At 44.6% G+C, this 12,556-nt stretch overlaps 1 protein-coding gene across 4 annotated transcripts in view; it reads left to right on the forward strand.

The window, feature by feature from the left end:
* Positions 1–317: 317 nt before the first annotated feature.
* The window catches only part of PLPP4 (phospholipid phosphatase 4), a 532,132-nt gene continuing 519,893 nt past the window's right edge, over positions 318–12,556 (forward strand). For 3 of the 4 annotated variants that reach the window (XM_055080898.1, XM_028481212.1, XM_028481214.1), the window contains exon 1: positions 318–1,181. The gene's annotated coding sequence lies outside the window, so the exon portion shown is untranslated. The remainder of the gene's footprint in view (positions 1,182–12,556) is intronic. The other variant, XM_028481213.1, reaches the window with a different exon arrangement.

Raw genomic sequence — 12,556 nt, forward strand, 5'->3', positions numbered from 1 at the left:
TAAAGCAGAAGCCCTCCCTTCTCCATTCCTTGATCAGTGAATAAAGTTTCCGCTCTGTTGTACCCAACCCGCTGGATTGACACTTGCGACTCTGGGCAAGGGAACCAGTGAGGGGTCACTGACCCTTTCGGGATTGTAGCCACCACAAGTTACAAAGAGGCAAGGAAGTCTTATCTTTCAGAGGCTCCGGAATGAAATTCTATCGTTTAAGCCGCGCCTTTTACGGCAATTTACGACAGCGCTGGGAAACAGCCCCGAGCAAAGGGCTCCCTGCCCAACGGCGTATCTGGCACCAGCTTTTGAGAAAGGAAGAAGCTTCCTTGTGAGGTCCACCGCCAAGGAGAGAGGAGGCCCAGCTCAAATCTGTGTCCCCGGTCGAAAGATGAGGTGGATATTTAAGGGTTAGGGTTTGGGGGCGGTGAATCAAGGAAAAACGCAGTTGTTTACAAAGTTTAATGAACTGACGGGTTCTGGCGCTCAGGTGCAAGCAGGCGGCATGTTTCTTCCTGGGTCATATGTGCTCCTTCATGGGGTGTTCGTATGAAACACGCGGTGGAAATCCGGGCTGTGGCGTCAGAAGGCCGCCCATCCTGCGAGCAAGTCTGTTCTGCGCAGACTCGGGTCAGCCATCTTGGTTTCAGCTGGTTCCGGCTAGTTTTGTCCTGTTGTAAGCGGAGGGGTTTTGGACCAGATGCTTCCTTATCTGCCTCCCTGGAACACGTGCTCAAGAATTTCTGTTAGTCACCCGTTTCTTCAACCCTGTGGGGCACGGTTTAAGGACACCAGCTGTCATGTAAGCAGTCACACTGTCCGGAGACCACAGTGCCCTGAGGAGGTCCAGGCTGGCTGGGCAGCCACCGGCTTTGGGCAGGAACCAGTCACATGAACATCTGTCCCAGTGAACCCTTCAGCCAACCCCAGCCAACATCTGACTGCAACTGTGTGAGAGACCCAAGTAAGAGCAGCCGGATGGAGTCAGGTGAATGCATAGAACTGTGAGAAGTAATGCCACAAACTGTGGTTTGAAGCCATGTGATTCTGGTGGTTTGTTACATAGCCAAGCTCTTGATACAGGACCTTCCCACTGACCACTGCCTCCTGGAAATGGGGTTCATCTCTCCTCATCTTTCTCCTGAGAATCAGCTGTCACGCCCCTCTTCCCCCACCAGCCGGGAATTCAGGTGAGTAACATTCTCTGCCTCTTCCCACATCCATGATAGACGGGTTCGTCTCTTCAGGTTTACAGCCTGATTGTGGGGCAAACCTAATGTAAGAATGCTGTTTATAGTTCTTTCTAAGCATCGTGATAACAAATTCAAAATTAGGTGCAACACAGATATGGAGAAGACACGTGGTAAAGGTGAGGAAGAGGCTCCTCTGGGAGGAGTCTCTGAGTTTTGAAGGAGGTACTGGGTATGACTAGGAGCAGCTGGGAGGGCATTTCAGAATGGGAATAGGTGTGGGTAGTAAGCAGCGTTGCTTCCTTTGAGTAACAGACTGAAGGGAAGTCCATCGGACTCAGAGTGGCTGCCGTGGCCATGCCCTCTTGGAGGAGACTGGGCCACAGGAAGTTCTCTGTATGCAGATTCCTGCTTTGTGCCATGTGAACTGGCTACTATTGGACCAGATGCTAGGACAAAGTACTAGGCTTTCACGCCAACCTGAATTCCTCACCCTCAGCGTTCCACAGATGGCCTTAGCCTGTGTGAGCAACCTAAAATTGTGTGCAAAATTTTCTATTTCTCTTCACATGTTTTTCTGGTAAGAGTATCTATACTTTTATCGCATTCATAAAGGAAGTGGGGCTTGACCCTGGAAGATAATAACCAGGATTTCAGGAAACAGAATGAGAGATATAGCATCCACAAATGAACGTTTATGAAAACGCACATATAATTATGATGGTCATTTTGCAAGAACACACACACAAAAGATGCACATTAAGCAGTTTAGAGTGGTTGCCTCTGGTGGTGGCAGCGAGTCTGGAAATGGGAGTGTGGTCTGGAGATAAAGGAGGAAGAAAAGAACCAGTGTATAGGCCAGTGGTGGCCTTTCAAGTGACCTGGCTCAAGAACTTTCAAGTGACAAATTGACAAATCGAACCCTTTCTCCAGGAAAGTTTTTAACGTTGAGACGTGGAGAGCAGCATAAATGGAGGCAGTCGTAGAGTGAGAGCTGGGTGTGGAGGAGCCCTGAGGAGGGAGAGCAGGCGACTGCCTCTGCTGAGGTAACAGGATGCATGGGCTGCCAGAGCTGCTCTTGGGTCACCACAGTGACTTGAGCTAATGCAGAGGAGAAGCTGCCCCATTATGCCTCCTTCAGAGCAGTCTTGCTGCAGATCTGGGAATGCCAGTGAGGCTTGGAGGACTTCCCTTCCAGGTCACTCCCAGACGGCAGCAGCGGAAGTGATGCTCAGGTGGTGAGAAGACTGTGAGCCTGTGAGTGTAGGAAGGGTCCTGGGGCCTCAGGAAGTCAAATGCCCTGTGATGTAGTCTCAGCCTGTTTCTGTGTCCCCGAGCCTTGGCCAGCCAGGGGGCAGGGTGCTCGTTCATGCCCCCTGGGCTAATGCGGCTGGTTAGAATGCAGCGGGCTGAGTGGCTGCAGAAATAATAGCTGTTCTCTCCGGCTCCCCCAAGCAGCACATCGGCTCGCTGTTGGCAGGAGGTCTGGGGCCCTCGTCCACCGTAGGGGCAATGTTGTAAAATGTGCTCCAGGTTGAAACAAAATTAGACCATTACAGGAATTGTACTTCTCTGTAAAGGGGCTGAGGTGCACAGCTGGGGCTCCATGTTGTTGCTTGTCTGTTTTTGAAGGAGAGGAGACACATTTTTGCCCACATAAATTATACATCAGGTTCAGGACAAAGTACTTGTTTCCAGGCTTGATGGAATGCCATAGTTCCTGCCTGCAGTGGCCCCCTGAGATGCAGGCTGCCATTTAAACGTTCTTAATTAGTGGTGGGCTGTGATGCAGTTGTTGCCAGCTGTTCCCAGTTCCCTGGGGAGGGTCCATGTTCCATAACACTCATGATTCTCTGCAATTTTATTTTTTAGTGGTTCTCTGCAGTTTTATTTTTTAAGTTGAGGAGTAGTTTGATCCTCTGATATGTTCTTTCTCAAGAGTAGAAACATCATAATGGACCTTAATTTAGTCAAGAAAAGACATGATCATTAATGTCACTTTTTAAGCGGTCAGACAATATGGTCCCATCAAGGCATGATAGGACTTCATGGTGTGAGCCAACCATTCACTCAAGGAGAAAGATTAAGTGGGATACCTCATGGCCTTTGGGGTCAGTCAGACTGGGGTTCAGTTCTTGTTTGATTTTCTAGCTGTGTGGTCTTGGATTAGTACTGCACAGTACTTGGAACACATTATAGGTTCATTCTGTGTTGGTCGTTGTTGTTATCATTCATTTGCAAAGCAAAATGTCCCAATAGTCTTTTCTGTCTCTCTCTTGCATCCCAGACAGTTGGCTCTCCTTTGCTAACGTGGGGAATCACAGCCTCTCGGGGCTGGAATGAAGTTCAACCCTCTACCTGAAGTATAAATTCTTGAATCCTTAGCATCCTTGCCAGGTGGTTTTATAGATTCTTCTTGATTACCTGACACGATGAGCAACTCGCTTCTCCCGAAGGCAGCCTGCTCTCAGGCAGCTCTGATAAAGAAATCCAACCCCATCATGAAATCTGTCTTCTTGCTCCTACTCTGATGCAGAATCAACACGTTTAGTGAGCAATAAATATTCATTGTGTAGGAGGTACCCGTAGAGGATACAAAAATTTAATCCATGTTCCCTGACCTTAAAGGGGAGTGAAGAACTATGCCCAAGGAAAGAAAAATGGAATGGAAGGTAGTTGACACAAAAGAAGCCCTGGAGGCCTATCTCCCACATCCCTGAGCTTCAGTCATTAGGACGACTGTTGGAAGGAGGCAGGGGATTTGGCTTTCTCTTTCTTTTTTTTTTTTTTTAATTTTGTTGAAGTATAGTTGATTAACAACGTTGTGTTAATTCCTGCTGTGCAGCAAAGTGGTTCAGTTATACATATATATATTCTTTTTTATATTCTTTTCTATTCTGGTTTATCACAGGGGTATTGAATATAGTTCCCTGTGCTATACAATAGGACCTTGTTGTTTATCCATCCCCTATATATACTAGTTTGCATCTGCTAATCCCACACTCCTAATCCTTCCCTCCCTCACCCTCCTTTGGCAACCACAAGTCTGTTCTCTATGTCTGTGAGTTTGTTTCTGTTTCATAGATATGTTCATTTGTGTCATATTTTAGATTCCACATATAAGTGATATCATATGGTATTTGTCTTTCAGGATTTGGCTTTCTTGATGGAGCTGCATGTCCAGTAACTCAGGCTCCTGGGTCAGTGCAGAACATTATTAAGAAAAAAATTTTTTTAAAAATTTATTATTATTTAAAGAATTCACCTAAGGATTATGACTTTGGAGTGTCTTAGCCTGGGATCTCTAGAAAACAGGCCTGAAGCAAAGCTCACAGGCTGCAGCGGAGGCTGGCAAATTTTGGCCTGTGTCACCTGTTTTTGTATAGTCTCTGAGCTAAGAAAGCCACCCGCTCAGTGATTTAAAGCAGGGCTTGGCAAACTACGTGCCAGATTCAGCCCACTCATTGCCTGTTTTATATGATCCATGAGCTAAGAATGGTTTTTCCATTTTTAAATGACTGAAAAAAAATGAAAAAAGGATATTTTGTGACATGTGAGTATTATATAAAATTTAAATGTCAACATCCATAAATAATGTTTTCTTGAACAGTCACACCCACTCGTTAACGAATTGCATTGCCACTTGCTTTCAAGCTACAAGGGCAGAGTTGAGTCGTTGTGACAGAGACTATATGGCTTGTAAAGCCTGAAGTGTTTACTACCTGGCCGTTTACAGAGAAAGCTTGGTGGGGAAGTGGAGAATGGTGAAACCCCAAGGAGAAAAAGAGAATTGAGAGAGGCATACAATGACAGTAAATACAAGCTGGTGTTTGACAGAGTGCGTCAGAGTTTGTAAGAAACACAGCAGTGCAGGACATCGCTGGAGCAGAGGCATGGGAATCACTTCAGCTCAGAACCGTCCAAAGCAGGAAAGAAGGGTGAGGAGTTTACCAGTCGGCTCCTTCCTCTCTCGGCTGTTGGGCCTTAACATTCCTGCACTTCTGAGCTGTGTTTCCTGGCCCATCCAGGGAGGTGCTGAGAGAGACAGAGCTTCTGTGGTCTGGTCTGGCCAGCATGTGGGCCGAGCAGACTTTGTCAGTTGATGTCAATTAGAAGGGGCTCCTAATTGATGGCAGCAAAGGTGGTGGCAGCAGAGCTGGGCTGTACAGCTAAGAAAGTGGCATGAACCCTCCCTAGGAAGGCTCTGGGGAGCAGGAGGGGAGGGGGTGGGTGAGGAGAGAGGATGGTGTGTGGGAAGGTCTGGAGTGGTGGTGAACAGGGTCTCATACGTGGAATCCGTGCTAGTATCCATTCTCTTGTCAGTTGCAAGAAAGAGATCAGGTGATGCTTGCTAGAATTCAGCATCACCTGAAGTCTGAGCACAGGTTAATACTTGGGATGTTGGGTAAGGTTGAGGTAAGGGAGGTCTTGGTGAGTCTGGAAAAACCTTTCTTAACTTGACCTCACCCAGCATTCCAGGCCCCAGATGTCAGAAGGAAAAAGCAAGCTCTCGCCACATGGAATTTTTTTTTTTTTTTTTAAGAACCTTCAATTCAAGGAGCCGATAGGCTAGCCAAGAAGAAGGGATAGATTAGGGGCAAAGTCTGTAGATATAGAAGCTCTGGTTGGAGGAGGGTTGATTTTTTTTTTTTCCCCCTAGGGACCAATGAGTAGTGTTGTATTGGTCACCAGTGAGTGGATATATCAATGCATAGCAATGCACAATGTAGTTTTTTTTGAAAGACTATTTTTTTAGAGCAGTTTTCGATTCACAGCAAAATTGAACAGAAGGTACAGAGATTTCTCATATGTGTCCTGTCCCCACACATGCATAGCCTCCTCCATTATCAGCATCCCCCCTCAGACTATAAATTTGTTGTAATTGACGACCCTGCATTGAACCATTATTATCACCCAAATTCCACAGTTTACAGTAAGGTTCACTCTTGGTATTGTACATTCTATGGGTTTGGACAAATGTACAACATGTACCCATAACTATAATATCATACAGAGTATTTTCACTGCCCTAAAAATCCTGTGTGCTCTGCCTGTTCATCCCTCCCTATCCCCTAACCCCTGGCAACCTGTGATCTTTTTATTAACTGTATAGTTTTGCCTTTTCCAGAATTAATTATGCTTTTCAGGTTGGCTTTTTTCACTTAGTAATATGCACGTAAGTTTCCTCCGTGTCTTATCATGTCTTGATAGCTCATTTCTTTTTAGCGCTGAATAATATTCCATTGTCTGAGTGTACCACAGGGAATCTATTTATCCATTCACCTACTGAAGGACATCTTGGTGGTTGTTCAGCAGTTAGTTGTGATTCTGAGGTTTCCGTAAGAAGGGTGAGCTCACTTTCTACTCCTCTATCTTGTCTCTAAAACCAGCATTCATATTTTGATGTGTAGTAATGTTGATCCTTTAAAATTAGCTTCTGGCACTCAGATCTTTAAATCAGACACAGGACTTGGGCCAGATGTTTTGTTTTGTTTTTTTTCTTTTCCTTTGTGCTTTGTCTAGTTTCACTTGCTCATAGGGTGCCGTACACAGAGGCCTTGCACTGGGGCGCTTCACGTCAGGGTTCCCGGTGTGAAAAGGCTGCTCTGACGCCTCAGTCTCGGTGGGTCGTGTGCAGAGACGCTGTGCCCAGCATGGCTATTTGGAGCCTGACTGAAGGACATCTTGGTTGCTTCCAAGTTTAGGTCACTTCTTCATAGCCTCAGTTTCCTCTCTGTTAAATGTGCATTTGAACAGGTCATCTTTATGTTTATTTCCAGCTCTAATATATTTCTTCTAGAATGCCCAGACCAAATAAGGGACCCAGGCTGACCTAGGGTCCTTGGCAGTGGGAAACGTTGATGATGGGACAGATAACTGTGGAAGCCTTTTCGTGCAACTTAAATCACTTGGATGATTATTGCTGTTTTCTGAATTTAATAAGGGAGTCCTAATGCCTAGGGAACTGTGTGCTGGCAGCTTCATTTCTTTAGTGTTAAGGTTTTTGTTAAAAAAAAAGACAAAGCAAATAAGAAACAAGTAAAGTTTAAATAAAGAGGATAAAACACCATAAAGCCAATGTATTTTGCTAGATGATGCAGAATCCCGAAACTGTCCGAATGGCTTTAAAGACTTTATGGAGGCGGTTTGTGGTATTTGGGAACAATCTCATCAGCACTTGTGAAATTATGGAACTTAGCAAGGAAAGAAATTGGTTTGCCTGTTTAGCAAATAATAAATAACTCCCACACTGAACCAAAAGCCAAGGAAGAGAGAGAGCAAGCAGTACAAAGAAGAAAACAAGGGATAATGAAAAAGGCCCCAGGCAAGCAGGCAGCAGTGAAGTTTCCTGCAGAGCCCCTGTCCTTCAGTAAGAGGTGGGAGTTGGTGGCCCTGTGGCAGCAACTATTAATCCTGGTGATGGAGGAGGCACATGTCCCATTACCCTCTGCAGCGGATGACAGTGATAATAACGATGGCCAGCGTTCCTTGTGTACTTGTTCCGGGCCATGCGCTGGGCTGAGAGCTTCTGATGTGTTAACTTCCCTGAAATTTCCAGCTGAGCTCCCTGCTCTCTGATCTCCAGCATCCTTGCTTTGTGCCATGCAACACGTATCACCCCTGCCTGTTCTCCTGCTCTTCCACCTGTGCCAGTGTGTTTCCTTGGCGACACCGTGAACAGTGTGAGGGGAGGATGTGTCTCTTTCATGTGTACTGTCCTTGGCACTGAGCAGAGTCAGGACCAAACTGCAGGCTCAAAATGGACTTGAAGGAATAGCTTGCAGACTCCTTTGATCTACTAATGACACCTGGAGCTTGTGAAGGGCTGTGTGCTGGACCCTGAGCTCGGTACTTTCAAAGCATGCCCTCATCTCATCCTCACAGCATTCCCAGGACGTGGGCACTTTTGTCTGTACTTCCATCTAGGGGGTTGAGGATCAAGGAGGTTATGCTATCTGCCCAAGGTCATGGCCAGAAAATGGTCAAGGTGGGTTTTGAGCAGGGGTGGACCTGACACCCCAGCTGATGCTCTTCACCACTAGGACACATGCTTTTGCTCTGGGAAGGCCCCTGAAGGGAGGAATAGAGAGCTCTTTTGCAGTTAATGAAAGGCTAGAGTATACATGCAGGAACTTTTTATCAGTCCCTGGAACATAATCCTAAACAGTCTCCTCTGCTGTTGCTGAAAACCTATTACCTGGGGTTGTTTAGGAATGAACTGAAGAGGAAATGACACCAATGGCTGGCAAGGTGGAAGGACAATGCAATGGAGAAACAGAACTAAAGAGAAGTCGCAGTAGTGATGCTGTGCTCCCTTCACTTAAAGACAACGAACCGACTTGTGCAAAGCATTCTAAAGGGTTCATATAAAGTGTGTGCATGTGTGCAATTGCCCACATGTTTCTATGCAATGCATGGCAAACAAGCCTGTGGGTTCTAGAAATAATCCAAATGATAAATGGTCTCTGTCTACAAATATTGTAAGCAACGATACCAAACTATTTGGACAAGTTTGCTAACAGATGTGATGTGTTTAGCTAAACAGATATTAATTTTCCAGCTCTTTGACCCGCTGATAAATTATATCCTGTTGGAGATACATTGCAAGTTACAGTAAAAGCTGATGTTGCATGTGATTGTCAAGACATAATTCAAATGAGATGAAGAATGTCCTGCCACATATGATGTTCTTTGGTTAGAAAATATCCACAGTGCTTTTGATATTGTAGATTTAAGAAAGACTATTTTATATAACACAGCAATAAAGGCATTTATTATACTTAAAAATAATATATTAATCCCAGTGGTTTTCTCAGTATTTTGAACCTTTATCATTTCTGGGACAGGTTTTGGAATTTGTGACCTGCCTTTTGGAAAGGTGCTTTTCTCTAGCACTTATGTGGAATCTTTTGACACCAAGTACCTGGCTCGAAATGTTGCTAGGCTACCAAATAAAGTCGCTCGGGGCTGGTTTAGAACGCATGCTGCTTTTGTGGGATGTATGATCATGATTTGGAGTTCCCGGTGATTTGGAAAGTTGCTGTCAATCTCAGCTGATGCTTTTTTCGTCTATGAAGAGAATATTTCTCAACCTTGACACTGTTGACACATTAGACCAGATAATTTTTTTTGCTGTGTGTGTCTGTCTTGTGTATTGTAGGGTATTTAGCATCATCCTTGGCCTGTATGGGCTAGATGCCAGTAGCACTGCCCCAATTGGGACAATTAAAATATCTCCAAAGGTTGCCAGCATTGCTCCCCCTCTCCCCTGCCTGGTTGGGAACCACTGATATAAAGCTTTGGAAGGTCAGATGTCTGCAAAGCTCTGCATGTTGCCCTGATTTTATGGATAGTTACAGAGTATTTCACATGCGCTTTCTCTTCACAGCTGCTATTAACATAAATATTCTTACTTGTAATTCTGGCAATAGCCTGGCAGCGAAGATTAATGGAGGGGGAAAAAAGCAAAAATATCCTCCTGCGATATTGCAGTGTACTGAATTACATGCTTTCGAGGTGCCAGTAAAGAAGATGATAAACGGAATAACCTTCAGTTAAATGCTGCGTTCCCTGCTTCCTGTTTTCATGTGTCCCTTACTATAGCTTATCCTTCTGGATCAGTTAATTGTATGTTTCTCTTTAACCTTCACTGATATCACCCAGAGTTGACTCTCTAGCATTTTATTTTTTTATTCTTGTTATCAATAAAGCTTTACTATCCACTTGTCATTAAAAGTGTCAGTTTGTTTTTCATTCCATATATCTGGCTGACTTCCTGCTTGGATGGATGGAAAAAAAATCTATTTGACTTTGATGGAGCTAAGATTATATTGCTGTTTTTTTTAAAGATTGTATTGCTATTGATCAGTGTCTTTTGCATGGCAACTCTAGTACAAGTAAAATCATAGAATTTTAGCCTTTGCAGGTGAACAATAGTACTAAGGACAAAAAATAATACGTATTCTGTTATTAGTCTGAGAATAATCTCTTCAGCTAGACCTCAGAACATCCCTTCTGGTTTACATGATAATATAATTTGGACTGTGAATCTAAGAGTTTTACCATTCTAAAGAACTACTCCAACTCCCTCATATTGTAAATGGAAAGGTTAAGGCCAGGTGAGAAAAAAAAGTGTTGCTGTCAAGACCATACAACCAGATAGTTCCAGAACTAGGACTAGAACCCTCTGTGGAAGATTGCAGTGGTGGCTGTAATTCAGGGGTTGGCAAACTCCAACCCTCAGAGCAAGTCTGGCTTGCTGCCTCTTTTTCTAAATACAGTTTTATTGGAACACAGTCACACGCATCAGTTTACTTATGATGTATGGCTTCTTTCATGCTACAGTCACAGAGTTGAGTTGTGGTAGCAGAAACAGTATGGTCCCAGAAGCCAAAAATATTTACCATATGGCCTTTTACAGAATGAGCTTTCGAATACTTCCACTGATTCTTCATTCCCTTTGCTATATAATACTACAGTGCCCTCCCTCCTCACTTCCCCGCTTCCTGACTCTGGACTCAGCCATATGACTTGCTTTGGGCCTGCTTGTTCTTGGGCCTCTGCCGTTGCAATGAGAAATGCCCATACCAGGCTGCTGGAGGCTGACAGACGTGGAGCGGAGTCTAGTCATCCAAGTCCTCCTAACCGAGGTCAGCCCTGATCAGCTGTCAGCTGGGCAAACCCCAGACAAGTGAGCGGGGTCAGCCAACAAGCAATAAGTGCTTACTGTTCATGCAAAATTATTGTGGCATATGAAATGGAAACACTTCTCTTGAGAATTATGTGTTAGTTAGGGACTCAGATTTTAGAGATCGGTAGCCTGGGTTTGGGTCCTAACTCTGCTAGTTTTTAGCTGCATGACCTTGTTACTTCTTAAATCATGTTGCCTCAAATCTTTCTTTTTTCAGTGTTTATAGTATCTATTACTGCTTTCTTGACAGCTGGTTTTCCTTCATTTTATATAAACAGGAAGGTTGTATTTCTCTGCCTTCTTGAAGATGGGCATGCCTATGTGACTTCTTGTAGCCAGCAGACTCTGGGTGACAGTAAGTGTGTCACTTCTGGGTGGAGTCATCTGGACCCACAGAGGACTTGGCATGAGTGAGAACTTAACTTTTGTTGGGTTAAGCCACTGGAATTTGGAGGGTGCTTGTTACCGTAGTTGAGCAAATATTTTTTGAAAATTTAAAAATTTTTTCTGAAATGAAATTTACTACAGATGGAAAAGTCATGGTGGAGACAATGGGGTCCCTGTGAGTTCATCAACAGCTATTTATCAGAGACCTACTGTGTGCCAAGGAGTAATGGGGAAAACAATGCAACTCCTGGGGTAAAACTGAGAAATCACCACTAAATAAGCTGCATGACCTATGGTGGAATTGACTTCATCCTTTTGAGCTTCAGTGTCTAAGATTGGGACAGACCTGTTTAACCTTTTCAGGATATTGTGAGGGATTCAATAGGGTAACATAATGATGAAGTTTCCAGAGTCTTGGATGAACTGTGGGGACTGTTATGTGCACAGCAGACAGGATGGAACGTTCTGGGGCCTGGGCCAGGCTGGGATGCCCAGTAGCCTGGTGGCTGTGGCATTTGGGATGTAGCTGGGGAGACCCTAGGTAACTTCCAGGATGGGCTAAGAAGGTATGCAAGAACTCTGAAGGTCATGAGGCCAGTGCAGGGGGAGCAAGGACAGTTGGGGGACACTGGTGGGCACATCGGGAACCACAAGAGGCAGAGTAGAGGCAAGTGCAGGGCTTTGGAGTCAAAGAGGTCTGGGTTGGTACCACGGATCTGCTCTTTACTTACTTGCTGTGTGACCGTGGCAACTTATTTAACCTCTCTGGGCCTTCATTTCCTCACCTGTGAAGTAGGGATAACAATAGTGTTAACCTTGTAGGGTTGTTGGGAAAAAAAAAAAAGAGAGAATAACTGTAAAGTACACATGACAAGTAATTAATTATTGAATGCCATTCTTACTTTTATTATTGGTGTTAATCTGCAAAGTTAGAAGGTGTGCAGGCCTGCCCAATTCAAGTGGTGTCCACCTAGTACATATCTACCCAGTACACATGGCTAGGGTTTCTTAAAAGGAATATACTGGGGGAGAGAGGTGGGGTAGGCAAGCAGCCTTTTACTTGGCTAATGTGATGGTGAGGCTGCATGGCCAGTATTTAGACCTTAGGGGAATAATATTTTGGAAATAGACTGAACCTGCCGAGTTATAATAAGTTCCTTGCCTGATGATGCTAAACAGAACTAAGCCCTGAGGGGGCCATGAACACCAAACAACCTAATTTGATCCTGCCTGAATATCCCTGTAAAGGATGTGTGAATGCCTACTCATGATCTCCTCTATCTCTTAACCCAGAGGA

This window comes from Physeter macrocephalus, chromosome 20 (assembly GCF_002837175.3).
Source record: "Physeter macrocephalus isolate SW-GA chromosome 20, ASM283717v5, whole genome shotgun sequence".
Classification (NCBI taxonomy): Eukaryota; Metazoa; Chordata; class Mammalia; order Artiodactyla; family Physeteridae; genus Physeter; species Physeter macrocephalus.